The sequence below is a fragment of the Vicugna pacos genome, chromosome 15 (assembly GCF_048564905.1).
Source record: "Vicugna pacos chromosome 15, VicPac4, whole genome shotgun sequence".
Lineage (NCBI taxonomy): Eukaryota > Metazoa > Chordata > Mammalia > Artiodactyla > Camelidae > Vicugna > Vicugna pacos.
The window spans coordinates 15,892,132-15,904,836 of NC_133001.1; the positions used below are offsets into that span (position 1 = coordinate 15,892,132).

Genomic DNA, 12,705 nt, shown 5'->3' on the forward strand with positions numbered 1-12,705 from the left:
TGGCAACCACTGATCTCTTCTTCACTTCTATGATTTTGCCATTTAGAGAATGTTATGTGAATAAAATAATACGGTATATAACCTTTTGGGATTGGTTTTTTCCACTCGGCATAATTCTCTGGAGATTCATCCAGGTTATTTTATGGTCAATAGTTTCTTTTTATTGCTGTGGAGTTTTCTATCGTATGGATGTACCAGTTTAACTATTCACCGGTTGAGGGACATTTGGGTTGTTTCTAGTTTTGAGCTACTATAAATAAAGCTGCTATTAACACATGTGTACAGGTTTTGGTCTGAACATGTATCTTCACTTCTCTGGGATAAATGCCCAGTATTGCAATTGCTGGGCTGTAGGTTGTCATATGTTTAGGTTTTTAAGAAACTGCCAAACTGATTTCCAGAGTGGCTGTGCCACTTGACATTCCCTCTGACAATGTATGGGTGATCCGTTTCTCCTCCGAGTGACGGCTGGGTCGGGAAGGGAGACCCGGCCCTCCCTGCTGCGCTTGCCTGCTATAGAGCTTTTGCAACAAGAGCTGTGGGAGGCGGGTGAGAAAACTAGCAGCCTGTCCCTCCTGGGGTTAAACTGTGATCCTGGACTGGGAGATTCTGGGGAGGAGGCCCTGTCTCCCTGGCTGTACTTGTCTGGAGCATAATGCCTGAGGTAGAACTTCCAGAACATGAAGCAGGGAGAAGGGATAAAAGAGCCTGTCCATGTCCCAAATGCCAGAGCCCCTCCCTGTTCTTACTGGGATTTAGTGGGTTTTCTTGAATCAATGTTTCCTCACTTGCAGTATGTCCTTAGGACAATTCTCAGAGATTCATTTCCCCCATATTGTTATTTGCCAGGGATAAACTCTGCCCAGCTCCTTACCCTGCCATTCTGGAGGTCCCAGCCCCTCAAGCTTGATTCTTGGTATTTCCAAGAATCTGATAGAGGGAAGAATCTCCCATCTTGCCCCCAAATTTTAAATTCCCAGAACAGTGGACCATCCCAGATCCTCCCCGGGCTGATGACACTGGAAGTGCTGTCGCCTCCCTGGGGTCTCAGACGCCTCCTGGGCTCGGTGAGGAGCACTGCCCAGGTAACTTGGGGCTGGCCTGCCTTGACAAGGAGAATAGAGCTTTCTCTCTCTCTCTTTTTTTTTTCCTAAAGGAGATTGGCTGTGTCTCCACACATTACACTAATGTAATGTAAAATGGATTCATGCTAGACTGAAGCTAGTATAAGGATTTTACACTATAAATACTGCCAATTCCAGGAGCATGTCTTGATGCACTCAGCTGAGTGGCTTACGAAGCTGGTCACTGACAGAGGAATCAGCACATCAGGCCAAAGAGGGCAGGGACAAGCTTTTTTTTTTCTTTTTTTAATGGATAATACAGTAACATGGTTCACAGAATGACATACAGTAGGAAGTCTTCCAGCCATTCCTATCCCTCTGCCACCCAGTTCTTTCTTCCTACAGGCCATCCATGAAACTAGTTTCTTTTACATCTTCCCAGGTTCATTTTATAAAAGCAACTCTGGACATATATTTTATTTTTCTCAGACGACCTGGGTTTAAATCCCAGTTTCGTCACTCTCAAAACAAGCTGTGTCACCATGGATAAGTAACTTCACTTCTCAGCCTCAGATTCCTTATCTAAAACATGGGAGTAACAGTACCTACTTTACAAGGTTAAGGTAAGTATTTAGTAAGATTGTGTTTAATGGTGCTCTCTAAATAGAAAAGTGCTATACCAACACTGGCTGTTGCTCTAATGGGAGCAGCAACTAAGTACCAGCAGTGAGGTGGAGATTGGCTGTACTTAGCAGGTGCTTGGAGATCAGGAGTCAGTGGTGCTGGGGAAGAACCTGAAGCTGATCAGGGAGAGAGCACATGGGCCACAGGGAAACTCCAGCATGGCTGAAGTAGGCAAGAAATAGGGTCTGACTGGTTTGCAAGGTAAGAACTTTGGGAAGTTAGTGACACCCAAAAGCCACCCTATTGCCCATGTACTGAAGGCAGCCAGCAGGGTTCAAAGTCAGCTGTGGCCCTGATAAAGAGAGTGCCTTCCCCTGGGACGAAGCCAACTTTTGGACCAGTGACAAGGCTGGGTTTAACCCAAAAGAGACTTGGGTAGGTTAGGGTCTTCCAAAGACCATCCAGAAGGACCTGTTTCAAAGATCATCCAGAATGCAATTCATAACAAGGTTAACCCAGGACATATGACACAGGCTCAGGCCAGGAATAAGAAAATTAGGACCCAAATTGAGTTAAGTTTCCAACTTTTTCCTTTTTGGTAGAATGTGTGCAGTAGCAGGGAAAGCAAGAGAAACCAGAAGGTCATGGCAAGGAGTCCAAAAAATGTCTTACGTCTTCCTCCATCTGGGTTACCACATTGGAAATGTTCTACAGGGAGTCTATCCTAGGTTCTCATTGTCCCTTCAAACCAACTTCAAAGGATCATAGGGGTGGTGGAGTGAGGGAGATACCAACAGTCTCTGAATAGGATGTGATGGACAAATCTCTGCCCAGGAGAGGTGAGAGAGGTGCGTACAGCAGAAGACAGCTGGGAGGCAGGTGGAGAAGCAGCCAGTTGAGAGACTGCAGTTCCCATTGCTCGTCATCTGTTTTTGGAGGATTTCTACATGCAACAGGAGGAACAGTCGCCTGCCATGCTGAGGGCTACCTCTCAGGCCACAGGCTGCAGCTTCAGCAAGCCTCTCACCAGGTCTGGCTGAGGCAGGAGGCCTGGCAACTGCCTGAGGTTCGTTAAGGGCTGAGTGAGCACCAAGGCAGACCCCACAGACCAGTAGTACTGACTAGCCCCCTGCAGTCTCGAGTTTGCTGTAACAAGAGCTGGGTGTTCACGTCGCAGCCCAGATCAACGCTGGTTGCTGGGGCTGAGGAGTCTGGTCGCTACCACTCTAGCCTCAGCAGCACTTTCCAAGATAGGACCAAAATTCCCCATCGTGAGCTCTGGTATGTTCCAGAAGCGCGTTTCTCACTCTCGCTTCAGCTCCCACTCTGCTGTCTCTGGTTCTCTGAGACTGATGAAACAAGGAACTGAGAAAGAAACAGGAGGCTTTAAAGGGACTGCATCTGTGGAGGACTAAAGGGTGAAAAGGAGGCAGATGGGAGAGTTTTTTAAAAAGGATTTTATCTTTTTGTTATTGTTTGCCTTTTAATAATTGTTTGATTTAAACAAACAAACAAAAAACTGTCTCTGCCTCTTTTTTCTCCCAACTTTTTATTATGAAAAGTTTCATTTCTTCAGTAGCCCAAAAGAAGAAGAAAAAAATAAAAGAAAAATTTCAAACTCACAGAAAAGTTGAAAAACACATACAGTGACGTCAAAAGAGCAATCCATAAAAATAAACTGGACTTCATCAAAATTAAAAGCTTCTGCTCTTTGAAAGATATTATTAAGAAAAAGAAAAAAAAATAAACCACAGATTGGGAGAAAATATTTTTAAAACACGTTATCTGCTGAAGGACTTGTATCCAGAATATATGGAGAACTCACACAGCAAATAACCTAATATAGGCAAAAGATTTGAACAGATACTTAACCAAAGAAGGTATACAGATGGTAAATAAGCATGTAAAAAGATGCTTAATATCATAAGTCATTAGGGAAATGCAAATTAAAACCACAGTGAAATACCACTACACAGGCTGTAATCAGAAAAACTAACAATATCAAGCATTGATGAAAATGTGGGGAACTATATTGCTGATGGGAATGGAAAATGGTATCATCACTTTGGAAGTCTGGCGGTTTCTCATAGAGTTAAACATCCCACTCCTCGATACTTACCCAAGAGAAGTGAAAATCTGCGTTCACACAAAAATCCATATGCAAATGTTTATAGTAGCAGTGTTTATTCATAATTATAGTGTTACATTTAGTGTTATGTTCATAATTATAGAGTTGTATAAATGTAAGTTATATTTATAGTGTTTATTTTTAATTGCCTAACACTATAAACAATCCAAATGTCCTTCAGCTGATAAATGGACAAACAAAATGTGGTACATCCTTTTTTTAAATCAGGTGGGGTTTTTTTGACATTGAATTTTATGAGCTGTTTACATATTTTGAATATTAAGCCCTTATCATTTGCAAATATATTCTCCCATTCAGTAGGTTGTCTTTTCATTTTGTCAGTGGTTTCCTTTGCTGTGCAGAATTTTTAAGTTTAATTTAGTTTCATTTGTTTATTTTTGCTTTTATTTCTTCTGCCTTAGGAAACAGATCCAAAAAATATTGCTATGATTTATGTCAAAGAGTGTTCTGGCTATGTTCTCTTCCAGAAGTTTTATGTTTTCAGGACTTAACGTTTAGGTCTTTAATTCATTTTGAGTTTATTTTTGTATATGATTGAGGAAATGTTCTGAATTTTACTTTACATGTAGCTGTCCAGTATTCCCAGCACCACTTATTGAAGAGACTGTCTTTTCTCCACTGTACATTCTTGTCTCCTTTATTGTAGATTAATTGACCACAGGTACATAGATTTATTTCTGGGCTCTCTACTCTGTTCCATTGATCTATGTGTCTGTTTTTGTGCCTGTATCATGCTGTTTTGATTACTATAGATTTGTAGTATAGACTGAAGTCAGGGAGAATACCTTTAGCCTTGCTCTTTTTTTCTCAAGATTGCTCTGGCAATTCGGTGTCTTCTGCGGTTTCATATGAACTTTAGGATTATTTGTCCTAGTTTTGTGAAAAATGCCATGGGCATTTGGATAGGGATTGCATTAAATCTGCAGATTGCTTTGGGGAGTATGGACTTTTTTTTAACATTTTTTATTGATTTATAATCATTTTACAATGTTGTGTCAAATTCCAGTGTAGAGCACAATTTGGACATTTTAACAATATTAATTCTTTCAATCCAAGAGCATGAAATATCTTTCCATTTCTTTGCACCATCTTAAATTTCCTCCATCAGTGTTTTATCACTTTCAGAGTATAGGTCTTTCACCAAATATATAAACAGCTCATACAACTCAGTATCAAAAAAACAAACAACCTGATTAAAAAATGGGTCTTCTTTTCCAAAGAAGGCATACAGATGGCTAACAGGCACATGAAAAGGTGTTCAATCTCACTAATCATTAGAGAAATGCAAATGAAAACCAAACAAGATAGATATTACTTCAAACCTGTCAGAATGACTATCATCAAAAAGTCTACAAATAACAAATGCTGGTGAAGATGTGGAGAAAAGGGAACACTTGTACACTGTCGGTGGGAATGTAAATTGGTGCATCACAATGGAAAACAATATGAAGTTTCCTCAAAAAACTAAAAATAGAATGACCATGTGATCCTGCAAGTCTATTCCTGGGTATACATACAAAGAAAACAGAAACACTAATTTGAAAAGATACATGCACCCCACTGTTCATAACAGCATTATTTACAATAGCCAAGATATGGAAGCAACCTCACTGTCAATCAACAGATGAACAGATAAAGAAGATATGGTTTATATTTACAGTGGAATACTACTCAGCCACAAGAATGAAATTTTGCCATTTGCAACATAAATAGACCTGGAGGGTATCATGTTTAGTGAAATAAGTCAGACAGAGAAAGACAAATACTGTATATTATCATTTATATGTGAAATCTAAAAAATAAAACAAATGAATATATATAACAAAACAGAAACAGGCTCACAGATATAGAAAACAAACTAGTGGTTGCCAGTGGGGAGAGAGAAGGTGGAAGGGGCAAAAAGGGGTAGGGGGGATTAAGAGATACAAACCACTATGTATAAAGTAGATAAGGAATAAGAATATATTGTACAGCACAGGGAAATATAGCTACTATTTTGTTTTTTGTTTTTTTAAAAATTTATATATATATATATTTTTTTCCTGAGTTATAGTCATTTTACAATGTTGTGTCTATTTTGTAATAGCTTTAAATGGAGTATAATCTATAAAAATATTGAATCACTACCCTATACACCTGAAACTAATACAATATTGTAAATCAACTAAACTTAAATAAAAAGAAATGCAGTACATCCATACATTGGGATACTACACAGCAATAAAAAGGAACAAACTAATGAAATGTGCAAAAACATGGATGAATCTCAAATGCATTATGCTAAGTGTCATGGGTTCAACTGTATCGCCCCTTCAAAAAAACAGGAATTCCTAATCCCCTAACACCTCAAGCCGTGACCTTATTTAGAAACAGGATTATTGCAGATGTAATTAGTTAAGATGAAGTCATACTGGAATAGAGTGGGCCCTTACTCCAATATGACTGGTGTCCTTATAAAAGACACACAAGAACCAATGTAATAATAGGCAACACACAGGGAGAACACCATGTGATGTCACAAGCAGAGACTGAAGTTATGCAGCTGTAAGATATGGAATGCTAAGAATTGCTGGTGACACCAGAAACTAAGACAAAGGCATGAACAGATTCTTCCCAAGAGCCATCCAGAGAGCATGGACTTTCTGACAACTTGATTTTTGACTTCTATCATCCAGAACTTGTGAGATAATAAATTTCTGTTGTTTTAAGTCACCTAGTTTGTGGTACTTTGTTACAGCAGACTTAGGAAACTATTACACTAAGTTAAATAAGCCAGACTTAAAAGGCATTCAGATGACCTTCTGGAAAAGACAAAACTATAGGGATGGAGAACAAATCTGTTGCCAAGTGTTGGCAGTAGGATGAGGAAATGACTACAAAGAGGCAGAGGAGAGTTTTGAAGGCAGTAGAAATATTCTAGATCTTGATCATGATGGTAGTTACACAACTGCATGTGTTTGTCAAAATTAATAAAACTTTATGCTATGTAAATTTAAAATTTTTGAATTTTACTCTATGTAAATTATGCCTGTATAAATTAAACCTGACCCCCTCAATCCAAAAACCATAAGTAAACAAAAAACCTTGTACAGTGATCATCTGCATACCTTTCACTTAGATTCAATGATTGTCAATATTTGCCCATATTTGCTTTACCTATACATGAATTTTATTTTTGCTGAATCATTTGAAAATAAGTTGCAGACATCATGACATTTTACCGTAAATATTTTATCATGCATCTTCTAAGAATAAGGACATTTTTCTACATAAGAGATCTAAGTAAAGTTACAACAATTTCAAAGTATCATCTAATTTACAGTCCATATTCCAACCTCTCTAATTGTAGTTAAAATGTCTTTTGTAATTGTCTTTTTCCAACCAGGATCCACTTAAGGATCATATAAAGCATTTGGATGTTATGCTCTCTTTAATCTCTTAATCTAGAATAATCTTACCATCTTTTTCTTTTCATGACCTTTTTTGTCTATTCCAGTTGTCTTGCAGAATGTTCTAAGACTTCTGGATTTGTTTGATTGCTTCCTCATGTGTTATCAAATTCTTCTATTTCTTTTTCTTGTAAAATAGAAGTTAAGTCTAGAAGCTTGATTAGATTCAGGTTTCACTTTTGGTAAGTACAGTTCACAGGTGGTAGAGACCTATTTAGCTATCTTGTTTGCCTCCATGCAGACCTATTTTCCTGCCTTTCTCTCTCATACTATAAAGGATTTGTATACCCATGGGCTGTAGAGGCCACAAACATCAATCAGACAGTTCGTCCTAAAGGAGATGAATAATGAAACAGCACTCTTTATCAGCCAATAAATGCTAGGTGCTGGGGATACAGCAGTAGGAAATGCAAACATGGTCCTGCCTCCAAGGAGTTTATAGTCTAATAAGGGAGACAGACATTCATGAAAAAGAAAATCTAGAAAGAAAAGCACAGGAAAATATGGTTCTGTATAATGGGGAAAACTTCCATGGGGGTGTACCATTTGAGCTGAGGACTGAAGGACGGACAGGTATCAAGTAGGGTAAAGGCAGGTAGAGACAGGGTGGGGGAGGTGGGCTATAAGAGGTTTATGGATTGGTGGGGCATCCAGATACACTCGCAGGCAATTACAATCCTCTCCAGTGAAGCCATGAAAGAAGGCCATGTGATAGACTCTGGGGGTCAGAGGTAGCTTCATTAAGATGTCTGAGCTGAGGCCAGAAGGGTGAACAAGTCAGTGAAGATAAACAGAAGTAAGATGAGGAAGCAAACAGCTAATTACTTAGTTGCTAGAATCAAATCTGTGTAGGCATTTACGTTCAAGAAAACGGAAGTATTCTTACCAAAAATTTTAATCTGAGCTAATCAAGATTCTAGACTTAACTTCTAGTTTACAGGAAATAAATTTTAAATCACAGAGGAATTTTAAATCCCACTGCCTTACATTGAAAACCCTAACCAGAGAAGTTTAGAATTATAGTCATACCAAACCAGTGATTTGTGCTGTCATCCAAAAGAACTGTCGAATCCTGGAAGAAAAGTTGGTCTGTTAAAGCTTTTTTTCACTCCATTTCACTTTCTTGAGTATTCAGGTTAGGCTAGGGCTCAAATCCATTCTCCATAGAATAATAGCCCTGGTATTGTTGCTTCTAATATTAACTACAATTTTTTAAAAATTACATTTTCCTGGGGGAAGGGTATATCTCAGTGGTAGAGTGCATGCTTAGCATGCACAAGGTCCTGGGTTCAATCCCCAGTACCTCCATTTGAAAAATAAAATAAATAAATAAATAAATAAACCCAATTGCCCACCCCCCCCCAAAATTTAAACAAACAAACAAAAATCACATTTTCCCTAAGCCACACAGCTAACAAGGTGGAGAGACAGAATTCAATCCAAAGTTGCTAGTTCCCAAGTACCTGTATTTAACCATCAAACGACACTGCCCCCAGTAATAATGATACAGATACCTATCTCTTACCTACCAAGATGAAAGTAAGAGAAAGGGGGGTTTTGTAATGTAAGTCAAAAGAAGGGACAGATATTCTTTTAGCACAATAAGGACACAGAGTGATGCCAGTAGGAGGTTAATTGGCCCAGTATGAATGGTCTGGTTATTTTTAGACACTTGAACAGGAGGCCAAACCACAATGGCCAGAAATTTCTACCCCTCACCCTCCTCCAGGAACAGAAAACGACTGTGCTTTTAAGAAATGAAAAGCAGTTGGGATCTTTGGGAGAAGGAACAGAGAAAAGGACTACGGGGAAGGGAAATATGAGAGGAGGCAGGAAGGGGAGGCTGCGGGGAGGTCTGCTAACCAGAGGTTGGCCGTTTAAGTGCCATGGCTACTAAATCCCCTTACTCATGGTTGAACAGTTTATAGAGGCCACTCAAATCTCTGTCATGCCATGCACTCTCAGTTGGTTAGAATATGATGCATGAGCCTGATTTAAAAGATTCACTCACCACACTCCATGGTTCTGTGTGTTCTTCAACAGACAACTGGAAGATAGTTTTGTTAGGAACTGTTCCATGATGGGATTCCATTAACTTCTATTAACATAAGGCACTGTGCTAAGTGCTTTAGTACGTTCATTACCTCTAATCTTCTCACCGACCTCCCAGAAGGGGTCACTGAGACTTAGTTATTCACCTAATATCACAAAACTGTCAAACCAGAGAGTTTTTTAAGTTTCCCATCTATCACAGCCTGATAATTTTGTAAGATACATAATTCGTAAAACACAAAATGAAATTTTAAAAGATAGGCACAATGCAGGCATATCTCATTTTATTGCACTTCATAGATATTGCTGTTTTAGAAATGGAAGGTTTGTGGAACCCCTGTGTTGTCAGATCATGGTTAGCATTTTTTCTTTTAGCAATAAAGCATTTTTATTGTTTTGTTTTTTGAGATAACTAGGTTTCCTTATTTATTTATTTAAATGGAGATACTGGGGACAGAACCCAGGACCTTGTACTTGCTAGGCATGCACTCTACCACCGAACTATACCCTCTCCCCAAGCAATAAAGCATTTTTAAATTGAGGTATGTATATATTTTTTTCTTTTAGATATAAGGCTACAGTACAGTATAAACCTAACTTTTATATGGGCTGAGAAACCAAAAAAAACTCACATGATCCGCTTTATTGCAGTGGTCTGAAATCAAACCTGCAACATCTCCCAGGTATGCCTCTTTAAGCTCAACCTTATGATTACACTCAACAGACATTAATGCAAAGACATTTCTAACACTTACTCTGAATGTATGTACCAATCTTGTCACAGAATGGCACAAGTACAGAGTTTCTTATCATGAAGGCACATCAGAATCGTTTCAGAACCTTCACCAAATACATGGGCCTGCCCTCCACCCAGACTCTGATTCAGCAGGCTTTGCATAGACACTCTCCCCAGGGAATTCTGATGTCCATCCTTAGTGAAGAATCACTCGCAGCTCTAACATATTAACAAAGCTACTGTTGCCAGTTCAGTGGGAATTCAGAGAACCGAGATCTTCTTTCAGAATTCACTAAAACCAGTACCGGGCAACCTCGGGCAGGGGGAGAAAGGGCAAGAATGTCAGGAAACTGGAGGGTCTCAGGAGTTGCTCTCCCTAACATCTGCATTGCCACCTGGTGCTTTTTCAGTATCTTTTCAACTTAAAACTTTTGAGGTCCAGTTCAAGTATGAAATCTCTCTGAGCAGCAAATTAGAAACAGTCACTACTGCATTTTTGCAGATAACCACTTCCATCCCAGGTGACATCTCTATTATGTTTCCCCCTACACAGCCCTGCCTTAGTAAGAACGGGCCATCTCCTTCATCCTGCATTTGAGGGACTCTGGGAACAGTCTACCCCAAAGGAAAACTAGTTCTTAATTCATCCCAGAAGACAGCAGCTGCTGGGGCAGCCATTTGCAGGCAGGAAGAGCCTGGAGAGAGAAGCACTCCACCTTCCAGATCAGGGCCAAGACGGGGACGAGGTCTCACAGAAAGACGCATGAGAGACTTGAGCGCAAACAGGAAGTGCTGGTGGACATATTCCCTCAGCGAAAAAGTCCAGTGACCTAAGTGACCCCAAAAGAAGCAAGGATAGATAAGATGTTTGTGGAAAAAATGACAGCCTGACTGAGCCAAAATACAATTCATCATTTTTTCACAGTAATTACTTTTTATTAGTATTGCTGGTGTGCATGTGTCTTCCACTGACCCTACCACAATGGTATACAAGTACACACAGAGCTTGACGTGCACCATGGGTACTTTACCCTCTCATCGATCCCAGTCCTTGATGGGTATGTTCAGATAGCAGATACTCAATAAAATTTGGGACTATTCCTCCAACTTTATTCTCAAGAATAGATCGAAAACTCCTTGATGGACAATATATTTTCAGACTCCATCAAGGGCCCCTACAAATCAATAATAAAAAGATAAATAACTAAAAAACAAACAGGCGAAGAATATGGACCATGTCATAGAAGGGAAATAAAATAAAATAAAAGATGTGAAAAGATGCTCAACCTCACTGACTGGGAAAATGCAAGGCAAAATGAGATACTGTTTTTGACTCACATTGGCAAAAAGGAGTGATATTATCAAGCTACTTTCGTACACTGCTTGTGAAAGTACAAGTTGGATGGGCCACTTTAGAGGGCTATATGCCAGTATCTGTTTGCATCTTGAGTTTGAGGGATTCTGGGAACTGTGCTGGAGTCAGTTCATACCGGCTTGCAAGAGCCAATTGTGCATATCTCGTCCCAACTCCAAGTTCAGCAATGTCACATTAGTAGTTGAAATTGGCCATGGTGGGAGAACTCACACAGTGGAAATAGGGCAAATGTTACAAATCAGCCCCTACCTCCTTTTGGCAAGACTGGTTGTTAAACATTTATCCTGCTCCACAGTCTATCTGCCAGTGTCTAGAATCTAAAAAGCACATAACTCATGATACATCAATTCCTGTTTTCTAAGATATATTTGCAGACGTGTACAGGAAGGCTTGTGCAAGAATGCTCATTGCTGCATTGTTTGCAATGGGGAAAAACTGTAAGCAACCTAAAAACTCATTGATAGGGGACTTAAAAAAACACACATAACAAAACTGTTGTGCATATGGAATACCAAGTAGCAGATGGAATTAATGAGGTAAATTTATATAAACTTTTGGGAGGAAAAACTTCTCTACCGACTTAGGTCCGACTTGGGGGAGTGGGCTGTACACGAACTAACAGAAGACAAATTAACAGGAGAAAAATGTGTTACTCATGTGTGACCACCTCATAGTACTTCCTGTAAAACTCTAGCGTAGCTAGGGGCGAAGGTTTACGTACCAGTTTTATAGGAGGGGAGGGGTGCCCAAGGTCAGCCTCCCTGATCTGAGTCATGAAGGGTGGGGGAGAGTGCTGGCAGCTAGTACAGCCCTGTTCTTACCAGATATGGGAAGCTCTAATGAGACTTCTTTCAGCATCTTCTGTCGCTCAGACATTTCCACTGTGAAGTATTCCCTGTATCAGTCTGCTGGGTTGTTGGTCTCTGCAGTACTAATTTAGAAAAGTCCCCAGAAGTGTTGTTGAGGGAAAGAGCAATGTTCAGGACAATACATACAGTGTGATTGCACGTATGTTACAGAAATACATAAAACAACACTGTAAATATGGGCATATATACAGGTAGGCGAAAATCATTAAGAAAAAAAACTTGGAAGGAGACATACTCAAAGTGACCACAGAGTTATTGCTGGGGAAGAGGAAACTAGGATGGACTGTATTATTGGTCATAGGGGACTTTAGCCTTAATTGTAAGCCTTAAATATTTCTCAAGGACAATATATTCATGTATTATTTGTGTAAAGTTAAAACCAAACCA

The 12,705-nt window shown here is 39.5% G+C and overlaps 1 protein-coding gene across 8 annotated transcripts in view; it reads right to left on the minus strand.

The window, feature by feature from the left end:
• Nucleotides 1-12,705, minus strand: part of COMMD1 (copper metabolism domain containing 1) — a 157,233-nt gene that overhangs the window by 23,151 nt on the left and 121,377 nt on the right. For 7 of the 8 annotated variants that reach the window (XR_012058953.1, XR_012058952.1, XR_012058951.1 and 4 more), the window contains one exon: nt 12,271-12,380. The gene's annotated coding sequence lies outside the window, so the exon portion shown is untranslated. Of the gene's footprint in view, nt 1-7,047; nt 10,905-12,270; nt 12,381-12,705 lie in introns of those variants that run through there. The other variant, XR_012058957.1, reaches the window with a different exon arrangement.